Here is a 14,266-nt window from a genome sequence, read left to right on the forward strand (position 1 = left end):
TCTGCATTGAACAGTGAAATCATTGGACCAGAGAACAGTGGGGGGAACGTCTCTGGGAATATTTTGTCGAAACGAGCAATTTACGTAATTTATCTTTTCTTAATTTTTGAATAATTTGTATTTCTAAATTATTTTACAATTTATCTTTAAATAATAATAGAAAGAATTTTAAATAATAATAGAAATAATTTGTTATTCTAAATTATTTTACAATTTATCTTTAAATAATAATAGAAAGTATACCTAGTTTATCTAATAATAGAAATAAATGTTAATAATAGAATAGAGATAATAGAAATAATAATTTATCTTTCTAAATTTTTAAGTAATTTGTATTTCCAAATTATTTTACAATTTATCTCTATTTATATAATAATAGAAAGTATACCTAGTTTATCTAATAATAGAAATAAATATTAATAATAGAATAGAGATAATAGAAATAATAATTTATCTTTCTAAATTTTTAAGTAATTTGTATTTCCAAATTATTTTACAATATATCTCTATTTATATAATAATAGAAAGTATACCTAATTTATCTAATAATAGAAATAAATGTTAATAATAGAATAAAGATAATAGAAATAATAATTTATCTTTCTAAATTTTTAAATAATTTGTATTTCCAAATTATTTTACAATATATCTCTATTTATATAATAATAGAAAGTATACCTAATTTATCTAATAATAGAAATAAATGTTAATAATAGAATAGAGATAATAGAAATAATAATTTATTTTTCTAAATTTTTAAGTAATTTGTATTTCTAAATTATTTTACAATTTATCTCTATTTATATAATAATAGAAAGTGTACCTAATTTATCTAATAATAAAAAATATAATAATAACAGAGTATAAACTATAATAATAGAAATAATAATAATATAAAATAATGTGAAAACTTTATACATTAAACCTCTTTAAATTTCTCAAAAATATTACGTTTCAGTTGAGTAAAATTTGTCGAAAGATGTCGCTTCGTTCTTGCAACAAATAACTTTGTAATTTAAACGTGTTAGTTAGATATTATCAGGATAATATCGTACATCTCAGAACAACGTGCGCGCAGCGTGGATAGACTTTGTTCACAGGTAGTCGAGGAAGTCTTTCGGCGAATTCTTCCAGCAGATACGGCATATCACGCGTCTCTAACTTATTATGCAATACATTTTTACGCAATCCTTTTCAGTTGCATAATATATTTTTTACACATGTACCGCGTGTCGCGCTAACGACCCAATCAAACTCTCTATATACGATCGAGCGTGTGCGAGCTTTGCGATGCAGAAAGAAACAATTAAATGATTATTCAGACGAAATCGTTCTGCGTACATTTTTGCGAGTTTAACCGTATCAGTGCCGAACAACGATACATCGTTGTTAACGAAATAAATTTATAAAACGTTACAAATGATTTAACTATTAAATATTTATATTGACGATCGATTAAAATTTATGATATACTTTAGCTCTTTCGTATCGAAAAATTTAACATTGTAGGTATCAACATTGTAGGATCGTGATAAATGGTTGAATGTTTCTTCAGAAATCCATCCACATGTTCCACGAATTGAAAAAAAAATTGTTGATAGATTTAACTTTCTGTTACGTTCCGCGACGTCATCGATGACATCGAGGATCTGTACGCGCTACAGTTTTGTGTTACGATTATTGGCAATTTTGTTCGACGAAATGAAACGAGAAGGGAAAAGAAAAGAGAAGACAGAAGACGACACGTGGTATTTTAAAAAGAGGAGCAGGCTGTTGCTCAAATTAATCTCATGTAAGAGGGTTGTGCGCGAATCGGGTTCATGGTTGAATAACGGGTCCATGGCCAGAACAGGGACAGGATCAGAGACAAGATGACAGCTGGTCCTCGTATCGCCTTATATCGATGCAGCGATCGATAGATTCCATAACAGGACACCGTCGGAGCGTATTATGTAAACCCTCGGGGACTGGACAATCGGGTCACCGAATGAGCCAGCCTCTAGTTTCGCGGCTTGTTCGCCTTCGGTTTTCATTTTTGACTTTGATTCCGAGGCTCTCTCCCTTGGTCTCCAAGGGTACAGACAAGGGGAATTCAAGCCAGTTCACTGTGCCGCTCGTAGGATAAGTCACTGCCAGGATGCAAAAGTTTGTGGTATTGTAGTATTACTTATTTTGCATATTGCACGTGCTTTATGTATTATGACGTGTCACGCGACGTCGAGAATCTTTTGCTCCAAAATTGTAATATTCTCTCGTTTTAAATGTAAAGTGTATTTTAGTTTTAAGTATACTGTAACCTTTTAGCTACGGCTGAACTATCCGCAGGACTGTATTTTCTGTATGGCAAGCTTCCACACGTGGACTGCGCGTAAACTGTGCCATGACGTTTCTTACTATGACATGTAGATCGGAATGGAATATGTTATAATTTACTTATATATTTTCATGTAAAGAGTTTAGAAATATAGCATCCACGAAAGCCACTATAGTGGCGTGTATCGTTCGAAAAACTGAGTTGCACGAAAACCATTACAGTGGTGTACCACCGTTCAAAAAGGTAACATGTCCGTATTTACTATAGTATATAGTATTATATAGTATTGTATAGTATATAGTATATAGTATTATATAGTATTGTATAGTATATAGTATATAGTATTATATATAGTATATATAGTATATAGTATATAGTATATTACAGCATATAGTATATAATATTGTATAGTATATAGTATATTACAGCATATAGTATATAATATTGTATAGTATATAGTATATTACAGCATATAGTATATAATATTGTATAGTATATAGTATATTACAGCATATAGTATATAATATTGTATAGTATATAGTATATTACAGCATATAGTATATAATATTGTATAGTATATAGTATATAGTATATTATAGCATATAGTATATAGTATATTATAGCATGTAGCATATAGTATATAGTATATTATAGCATATAGTATATAGTATATTATAGCATGTAGCATATAGTATATAGTATATTATAGCATATAGTATATAGTATATAGTATATTATAGCATGTAGCATATAGTATATAGTATATAGTATATAGTACTATATAGTGGCGTACTATATACTATATACTATACTATATACTATATAGTGGCGTACTATATACTATATACTATATATTCAGTAGCTAAAAGATTAAGTAAAACAAAATAGGCGAAACAAATAATTTCTATAACGGTTCGGTCACTCGTTATGGTCCGCGCAACCAGTTTGCCAGCGCAAGGGGTTGAAACTAGCCAACAGTTCCTCCTTTTATCGTTTGCTGATAATTATAACGAATACGTATGCGTATACGATGTTTCATATATATTATCTGTCAGCAGTTTGTTTACGAAAATGGGGTTAAATTAAAAATCACGTGCGCATGTATATTAATCTTTGCCCTTATTGAACAGAAACCCTGTACAAACGCGAGCAAACGTCACGCGATACTGTCGATCTCGGCCTGTTTTATTGAATTAGCACGCGTCGAAACTGAAAGCCGCTCGCTAAAAAAAGTGATATTGACCTAAAATTCGTAGGCAAGGATCCTAGCCAGTTATTAAGAGAAAGTCACGTGTGCGCGATATGTTTGTTCAAGTGGCAAGGAACAATTTATTTATTTATTTTATTACGACAAGCAGAACCGAGATCGAAAGTCGTAGAGGCAGAACCGATCTGTCTTGCTCTGATTCTTTACACTTGTCCATTGCTCTTATTCTCGGCTGTCCTGAATTCACTTCTTCTCGATCGCTTTTTGAGAATTCTACCGCTTGATCGCAATGAACCGTGTAGAAACACAGTGGAGGATCAGGCTAGAGTCTTGTTTCTTATTTTCTTGCGACATTGGCGTTTACCGTTATTGTAAACTTTCGACGGGATGAGAAAAACATTGCTGCTTGCTCTCGAATCTTCTTCCACGATTCGTCTTGCGACAATGTATCGGTATTTTCACGTTTTCGTTCTGCGCCATAAATTATTGATTACTTAATTGATCGTTAAGTTGTCGACACATCACGAATCGAGCAAATTGTGTACAATACTTGCACATTCTTGCGTTAATGAATTAATTATAGTCAGAGTTTATTACAAACAGTCTGTCGCACGATTCTGATTGTATTTATAATTCAGTATAATTTCGTTTTTTTTTTTTTTCTTTTAAAGAAGTATTTTCTAGTTGTAAGTCTTCAACCTAAGTGATCTGTATCTACGTACGTGTGAAAATATTGCGGAGAAATTGGAAGAAAAGAGGATACAGGAAAATTGTAATATCGAGTTTGAAATTTATGATCTTGCTAGATCATCAGTCAATGATAGTCACGTGTATTATTAACGTCTAAAATGCTGACAGTTGTTAATAATTTCACGTGAAACGAAACATATGACTGCACTTAATAATCGCTTACGCGTTCCTATTGGTGGGAAAAATGACATCGTTTCAACGGTATGTACATACATCACTGGTCACTGGAAAACTAGTTGAAACTCAAAATAGAGCAATTCGGAAGACTCAGTACTTTCACAAAATCGATAAATTTGATGTGGTGGCGTCTTCCACTTTTATTTAATGACAACGTTCGAGATCGATATACGTTCATTTTCACAAGCTTGCACATCGCGAAAGAAAGTTTCTCTAGAATGAAAATACATGCACACTCCTTGGGATACATTTTATTTTTAATATTTGACATTTGCTGCAGATAATAAATTTGCGGATTGTGCATTTACAATGTATTAATATAATATTGCTCATAATGTTCAATCGATAAAATAAATTTTAATTTATCGTTATGCCATGTTTTAAAATTAAAATTAAAATTGTTTAAACCTAAATAAAACACTTTTGATTTTTAACATTCAATATTAATTTTAATATTATCTTCAATATTCAACATTTGTCGTTGATAACAAAACACTATTTATTTTTAATGTTCAATATTAATCTCACTGTTATCTTCGAGATTCAGTATTTATCGTAAATAATAAAATTTTCAAACTGTACACATATTTGCTAATGCAACAATTGATATATTAAAATTTTCCTGTTATACAAAGTATGTTCCATTGATTCTGTTTCCTATTAATCTCTGTTGTACAAAGTGTTTTCTATTAATTTCTCCAGGTTTGAAACGAATATAGTTAGCGAGTGATGTATATATGTTTTGGATTAAATTTTATATATTTATATATTACACAGATTAACGATGAATAAAGATGTATAACAGATGTATAAAAGATTACAATATAGGTATGGAAGATACAATACACAGTATAGTATAGGAAGATTACTAGATATAAGTATAAGTATAAGACATGTAATAGATTAAGTATAATTAGCAATTAATATAAAATCAGTAAAGTCACGCGCTAGTAAAACCAGAACGTTGTCCTGGACGTACAAAGTCGTCTTACAATCGGAAGCGATTGAAATGATCGATACGACGTTCCCTCCCCCTAGCGATATTCGATAATTAATTTCAATTATCGTCTTATGCAAATTCAGAAAGTCAATTAAACTGACGTCCTGTGTTCGCCCACTTTCTATGCACGTCATCAATTCGATACGTCTATAAGTACAATAATTGGTTTCCTTGATCGGCCAACTTTCTATTTAGTTGATTCATCCGACTCGATTTTCCGCAACTCGAGTCCACTGAGATTATCGACACTAGACTCTAATGCAACTCTGACGCATCTTTCTCGATATTAATTGTGGAACGCGGATGCTCGTGCGAGTAAAATTTTTACGAACATAACCGGGGAAATGGAATTTAAATAGGGATTCGTTTCATTTGCTAATTTCTCGTAAATGCACGGACATTTGCAGTATGTAATTACTGCAAATTCCGAAATTATCATTATTAAATTACTTATTTATTGTTATTAATAAATACTTAATAAAATAATTATCATGTTAAATGTATAAAATTAGCTTTTTCTTTATTTTGATATTTTATTAAAAAAAATATATATATATATATAAAGTGGGAAGAAACTTTTGGCTCACCCTGTATTATTAAAGGATCCGCTTCGATATTATTATAGAAGCGATTAGCATCGAGATACTCTCGTCCTTAATTTCCATCTCTCGACCTCGTAGAAACTATCATAAATTTTTTCCAGGCCTTGAATTTAACTTTAAACGTTATTTAGTAAACTTTCAACTTCTAAGTTATTTCCTTTTCTGTTTTAAATTAACTTTTACATTAAAATTTTAATTCTGTTGGAGAAAGTTCAATTTGAACAGTTACTTTGTATTTAATCAATAAACGTTAGGGAGGGACATTTATTTCTTAACAGATATTTTAAAGTAAAATATAAAAGTTTATGCTCTTTTTCACTTACAGTTAGCATTATTTGAGGAATTGAAAACAGGATATAGACGAGTAAGTAAATGGGAATTTTTATGCAATTATATGATTCAAAGTTTCAACCTCAAACCTATGCAACACTTAACGGTAAATTTGTTTGAAAGAAATTTAACTTTCTCAAAGCAGAATAACTGTTTCTGTTACTTTCAATTAGAACTTTTTCTCCGAAAGAAATAAAAATTTTCTCTCTATGCATATATATATATATATATATATATATATATATATATATATACAGAACATAAATTTTAGTATATATAAAGCTGTTTCCCTAGAACAGAAAACTTAAAAGTAAGGAAATATCTGTTATATCAGAACTAAACTGTTAAAATTGAAAATATTAACAGTTTTATTCAAGCCCTGATTTTTTACACAAGCAAAATAATTCCTAACATCAGATACCTAACATCAGATAATTAAAATATCCATAAGAGACATGAAATTTCATAAAATTTCCATCAGAGACATCACAGTCAACAAAATAGAGAAACTTTATAATAATAGAATGTATATAAACTTTGTAGGAATTTTGTTAAAGAATAGTTGTTTATTTAAGGTTAAATAAAAGAAAATTGTGTTTAATGATAGTTATAGTGTTTAAAGTAACGTTTTATACTATTTTCTTAATTGCTAAAGTCACTAGACTCGCAATTCTCAACTCATTCTCTTTTCTTTGGTTTTTCGACACTCACTGCCCAAAATTCGTCATTCCTACACGCATACACACATACACACAAACGCATCAGTGTTTAAACGCCAGGCCTGAAGGACTCGTCATAAATAATCCCAAATCCCAAGCCTAATTTTCTCTACAGTTTATGGTACACCACTTGGGACATCTGGAATCGTCGGTCACTGAAGAAAGGTTCTGGGCCCTTTTCCAGAATTTGCCCCGATCCCACATATATTTTACGAGAAAATTATTTAAATCTTTGAAAAATAGAGTCTGTTATTACGTCTATAAAATATTTAACAGAAATTATAAATTGGTCATTTCGACCAATTGACCTGTCTCGACGCCTCTCGCTTCCTACTCGATGACTCGATAGTCATCCCTACATGAAATATAATTACATTTCAAGATTCAAATTCTTTATATTCTGATAATTTAATTTCATTTCATAATTTTATTATATTATTTATTATTATAATTATTTCATTAACATTATTTTTTATTATAGATTTAATATTAAATAAATATTTAAATTTATTATTATTAAAAAATCATATAATTGAAATTATTTGAACATTAATTCCAATATTTATTTTAATAATAATTTGTTATCCTTCATTAAAAATTTTGTATTTTATTGATGAAATAGTTAATCCTTATTTTTCAATTAAAGCAATTGGTCATCAATGATATTGATCTTATGAATATCCAGAATTTAATAATTATGAAATTAATTGTTATATAAATAATTATTCAAATATTGATCAATTTCGATTATTAGAAACAGATAATCGATTAATTATTCCATTTAAAATTTCATTACGATTAATTGTATCTTCAATTGATGTAATTCATTCATGAACAATTCAATCTTTAGGAATTAAAGTTGATGCTGTTCCTGGTCGAATTAATCAATTAAATTTATTTTCAATCCGACCAGGAATATTTTTTGGCCAATGTTCTGAAATTTGTGGAATTAATCATAGATTTATGCCTATTATATTAGAAAGAACAAATTATTTTAATTTTATTAATTGAATTAATAATAATATTAATAATTAAATATGGAAAATTTAGTTAATATATATAACATTAAAATGTCATCCTTCTTGATCGTTCCTCCGATCGTGTCGTCCGTGAAAATAAAGACGATCGGAGCAATCTCGGAAAATGGGATTCCAAGCCGTTTATCAGGAGAGAGCCGATTTATCAGACGGCGCTCGCGCGCGCGCGCGAGAGAGAGAGAGAGAGAGAGAGAGAGAGAGAGAGAGGCTCGGATAGCTCTCTCGGGTCAAGGTCTGCGCGTTTCAGGATCATCGTCCTCCTGCCGGCAAGGGAGCGTTCCATTGAATGTCGAAGGTCAAGAGCTCCGACGGTGAAATAACTTAATGGACGGCATTTGTCTCGATCTGCTTTGCGCTTATTATTCCGGTGCATCGTCGAGTAATTGGAAAAGTAGAGGATATCGCGTATGGACGATCATGGAGCTTACGCAACGGGTGTGTGTGTATGTGTGTGTGTGTGTACGTGTGATTAATGCGCCGGTGTAATTAAACGCCGGAGGCGGTTTTCCTTTCCTCTTAGGAGCAACGAGAGAGGGTGTGAGGCGTCTTGCCTTTGAGGAGACCCTGAGGAGATCGTTCGAGTTTGGTACAAAAGGGAAACATAATTCGCGAAACTAACGATGGAATTTGAAACGAGGAGAGTTTGTAGCTGTTTGTGCGTAGCAATGAAAATTAGGCTGTAACCTATATTCTTGGAATATCGTGGAAAGTGAGATATCTTTTCGAATTGTGACGATGCAAAAGATACTTCTCGCCTAACATAAATTGTATCGATTTGGTGAGGATATTTTTTTTTTCTTCGGAGTTTTCAGGGTGATTGATATTTCTTTTCTCAACTATTGTATTTTTTTCATTGCATCGCGTTGCTGGTAAGAAAAAGAAAAATACGTTCAGGTGTGTAAAAAACATGAAGATTTGAGATGACATTGATGTCCAGAAATTTAAGATCTCCAAAACTTTAACGTAATCCAAAACATTAATGTCTAAAAATATTCTTCTTTCAAAGAATGATTCTTAAAGTCAATTTCTTATGCTGCAAATCTCACTGACGAGATGAGAAACATGCATACGATTTACAAGATCTGTTCCGTAAAGATCTCGATGTAGAGATAAATGATATAGGTGAAATTTCTCTCCTTTTGTAATTCCTCTGTTTCTTTTGTTTTCAACAGTTTTACGAACAGTTCGCCAGTTTGGCCATTTTCGTAATGGACAATTACGATTAATTTCTCAAATTACTCATAGTCGTATGAAAAAAAACATCAATGATGCGTGATGATTCTGAAAAATATTCTTAGCAGTTCATTCATGCTTGGTGAAAACTATTTTTTGTATTGTCACAATTCGAAAAAAATATAAATATAAATAAATAAATAAAAATATAAATATAAATAAATAAATAAAAATATAAATATAAATAAATAAATAAAAATATAAATATAAATAAATAAATATAAATATAAATATAAATATAAATAAATAAATAAAAATATAAATGTAAATAAAAATAAATAAAAATATAAATAAATAAAAAAATAATATAAAAAGAAATAAAATAAAAATATTGTAACCATCATACAGGATGGTACAGAGAGGCCATACTATATGGCCCGTTTAGGTAGCTCACCATTCTGTAGTTGCAACAATCGAATAAGTTATACAACGAAACATGCACGTTTTAAAAAAATAATGGAATTTTCGCAAACACGATACATAAATAACATGGTGCATGAATAACGCCGAGACAGCGTGCAATAGTAGTTATTTTAATTTCTACGAGATATGAGATTACAGCCGGAGGAGCCGCATTAAATCATCAGAGAGTTCGTAGAAAGTAGAAAACGCGTGTGTCGTTTCATACCTTTTATTTCGCTGCCGTGTTTCATTGGAAAGATCGGCTATAGAAGTAAATTTCAACGAAAGTATGATACAAGCGGAGTGATAGATTGATATTGCTCCGAACGTGAGAATTAATAAAACAGGAACAGGATTCTAGTTCTATACAAATGGACGAGGAACGTCAATCTTACTCCAAACACCGAAAACCATTAAGAATTCGATATTGAGTTTGCCGTGTATTTATTCATAGTGTCGCTATTTGCGAGCTTTCTGTCGTAGAATATTATTCGTTTCCCTCGAAACTGTTTGTCTGAAGCATTCATCTTTCTTCTCTGACATGGAAAAAAAATGACGCCTTTCCAATCGAATTTATAAAATATTCTCTCTCTCTCTCTCTCTCTCTCTCTCTCTCTCTTTCTCTCTCTCTCTCGAGGGAGTCGCGATTTATGCGACGATGATAAGTACCGTGGGAATAATTGCGCGTGAGAAAGTTTAGTGAAATTTTCGCGAGTCGTACGTAGAAACTGTTTCCTAGTCGGCGATCGTACTGTGCATCGGAAACTCCATTATTCTTCGCCTTGATTGTCATATGCACTTTCTGTTTCACTTTAACCCCATGAGTACGACTGCACCTTATTCGTTTATTATGACATTACTTGACGATATAATTTTTATTGGATTAAAAATCACACTTACTTCGAGAATAAAATTTTGTCAATTCCGAGTGTCATTGCATAACATTTTGCTGAAATGGGCAAATATTAATTGCACGTGATTCATTTGTCTTTAAGACGTGACATCACTTTTTGATATTATGTACACTTTCTTTAATCGGTGATTCATTTCTCAACTTGGAAACGAATCCTAATATGAGCTTGTGGAACGGAAATAAGTTTGAAATAATAATTTCAACAGACAGTAATAATATTCACAATATAATAATAATAATAATAATAAATGTTAATATAAAATATAATAATATTAATTATCATATAAAATATAGTAATATTAATTATTATATAAAATATATAAAATAAAATATAATAATATTCGTCAACCTCTTGCGCCGGCGGACCATAACGAGTGACCGAACCGTATACAATAATTCGTCGCTTTCTTTTTGAACTGGTTGATATGATATCATTGAATAGAATTTAATTATTGAGAAGTAATAAACTTGTCATTTGTTTTGCCTAAGTTGCATTCACTTAAAATATACTTAAAATCAAGGAAATATTGCAAAATATTGTGTACAAAAAATTCTCGACGTGCGTGGCATGTGATTCCAGCGCGCAAGAGGTTAAAAAAGCGAGTAAGACACTGATGCTCGTTAAAATCGAGCAAAATCGAAACACATTGATATATATATTGTACGATTTATCGATAAGATCAATCATCCACGTCATGGCGCACACGCGAATTGAAAAATGGGGAGGATAAACAGCATGTAATGTAACGCTTAACAAGAGTGTTACCTTGCAGCAGGTATTTGTACATGTCAAAACGAAGCGTAGAGCCAAAAAAAAAAAAAAAATAAGGTAGAGAAGGAGCAAACGATATAGCGAAGCAATAGTGAAAATAGTAAAAATGGCCGAGCCATATTTGGCCGGTGGCGTTGCGTAAGAAACGTATGTGTACATATGTATTTTATGGTTCCCTGATTACTTCGTAACAAGTTCATCAAGGTGAATCCTTGCGCGAACTTTAACAGCCTCTCTCTTTCTCTCTCTCTCTCTCTCTCTTGCTTCATCATGCCGGCACCCACATATTGTTAAATGTGGTAGATGGTCTGGCTGATAACTCCTTCAAAGAGCCATGAACTTGAAGCGGTGCGTGTGGACTGGCTCGTACGATTATTCCCGCGCAAGTATCGAAATTGCAATGCCGCCATAATCGTTTCGCTCGATAAATTTCGCATAGATTTCATACTTTTGCATTTACTACAGTTACGCAATAATTGCTGATTTCAATTTCAAACCAGATTTTAATCGAGGGGCAATATACTGTTTCGAGTTCTGTTTTAAAAAAAAGTTACACGCTGTGTTGAAGAAGAAGAAGAAAAAAAAAATAGATTGAGTCGCATACGAAATCCATTTGATGCGTTTGATGTGTTATACAAGTTTAGAAATGATATAGTTAGAAATCGTAGATTTATTATTTGTAAACTATAGTGGAAATTGATAATAATTCGCTTCTTTTGGTAATATTTAAATCATTATTGAGCTAGTTTTTTGTTGTATGAAAATTTTTAGACGAATGCAGTTCAACTTGGCAATTTTGATAATCCTCTCACCTGTAAAAAGAAAAGAAAAAGAAAAAGAAAAAAGTCTACTCTGCATTCCATCGTCGATCGTGAAGAACAAAGAACATCGAGCTCTACGTAAAATCGGTATGAAGGTCCATTTATACTGTTAACAAGCCTAGCAGAACGAAAGCTTCGTTGAAGCACGTATTGATAGTGTTTTATTATTGCTCTGTACGTGTAGTTTTGATAATGACGAAACAAAATCGAGCGTTCAACGAAGATTTAGCTATTGCGTTAGGCGAAGAGGAGACGAAAAAAGAGATGAAGTCTATCATATAGATACAAGCAGAGTTTCTTCACTTACCGATTAGTCACAAAGCTATAAAATTTTCGTTTGTATTAATTTAATCTCCATTTTCCAATGGAAAGCGTGAACGCTTGAACGAGTTCTTCGAAAATTCGCTGCCAACGAACGAAACGCGATGCTTTTCGCCTCATTTTTTTTTCTATTTTTTTTTTTTCAAACGATGGTCGAGTAACATAACAAATAGAAACAACGATGATACCTCTACAAACAGAACGTGCTTTCGACGTGCTCGTTCGTTCTGCTCGGTTTGTGCGCGGTTGGTCGATGACGTATAGATAGAAACGGAGAGAGCAACGAAAACAAAAAGGAAACCACAGGACACGAGTTAATGAAATTTCATTGAGGCGAGTGGAGGAGAAGCTTGGCTGCTGATGATTCACGGTGAACAGCCCTTGGGGGCCCTGTCGCCGGTAAACGTGCTTTTTCGCCGAGCGATATTATAATGGTCGGCCGTAAAGGGTTAGGAAACGACTACCGTTCGACTGGAAAGGGAACTCGCCGGAACGAAACGTGCCGCCGATCGTGTGTGTGTGTCTACGTCTCTCACTACGTGACACACGGCTACACACATTCGTATATACACGAAGGCGAACCTTGATGCATTAACCAGTGTCCTTGAGACGGGAGGCCAGCAGCAGCAACAGCAGCAGCAGCAATTCTCCTCTGCAAGCCGGGCGCTGCTGCGGGCAAGAGATCCCGAGCGTGTGTAGCCTTGCCCGGGTGCGAATCGGCGTGGCGGCGCAGCGTATCGTTTGCTCGACGGAAGCCGTTTCTCGAGAGAATTCGCGTCTTCTCTCTTATCAACGGTTTCTACGGCTCCTCGCTGCCTCGCCCCTTCAGGCGTTCCACCGGCATCCAAAGACATCCACGGTTAGCTGTGTAATTAAGTGTAATGTTGCTTTAATTAATGTGAGCTGACTACGAGCCTCGTAGTAGGTGGTCCGGAGCGTACCGCTGTCAAAGAAAGCTCCGCGAGCGTTATCAGCGCGAAAGTCCTCTCCAGGGATCCGACCGATGCTTTTCCAGGTCTTCGAACCTGTCTTTAGTCTACGAAAAATTCGACAATTTTGGCGGGAATAGGTTAGGCTATCAGTACGATTGATTCACACGTTGATCGTTACGATCATCGTTTTCTATTTTTATAATGAAATACTTTATGATCATTATCAATGAGACGAACGTTATTAATAGGGAATTTTAAGTACTGTGAAACGAAGAATTCGCTTTCGTGGTACTTCTGTTGCGAATAGGTTAGGTTTCAGTACAATTGATTGACACGTTGATCGCTATGACCATTGTTTCTATTTTTAGACTTTATAATACTTTATAATAATTATCAATGAGATGAATATCATCAACAGGGAATTTTAAGTACTGTGAAACGAAGAATTCGCTTTCGTGGTACTTTTATTGCGAATAGGTTAGGTTTCAGTACAATTGATTGACACGTTGATCGCTACGACCATCGTTTCTATTTTTAGACTTTATAATACTTTATAATAATTATCAATGAGATGAATATCATCAACAGGGAATTTTAAGTGCTGTGAAACAAAGAATTCGCTTTCGTGGTATTTTTATTGCGAATAGGTTAGGTTTCAGTACGATTGATTGACACGTTGATCGCTACGACCATCGTTTCCATTTTTAGACTTTATAATACTTTATAATAATTATCA

The sequence above is a fragment of the Frieseomelitta varia genome, unplaced genomic scaffold (genome assembly GCF_011392965.1).
Source record: "Frieseomelitta varia isolate USP_RPSP 00005682 unplaced genomic scaffold, Fvar_1.2 scaffold_395, whole genome shotgun sequence".
Lineage (NCBI taxonomy): Eukaryota > Metazoa > Arthropoda > Insecta > Hymenoptera > Apidae > Frieseomelitta > Frieseomelitta varia.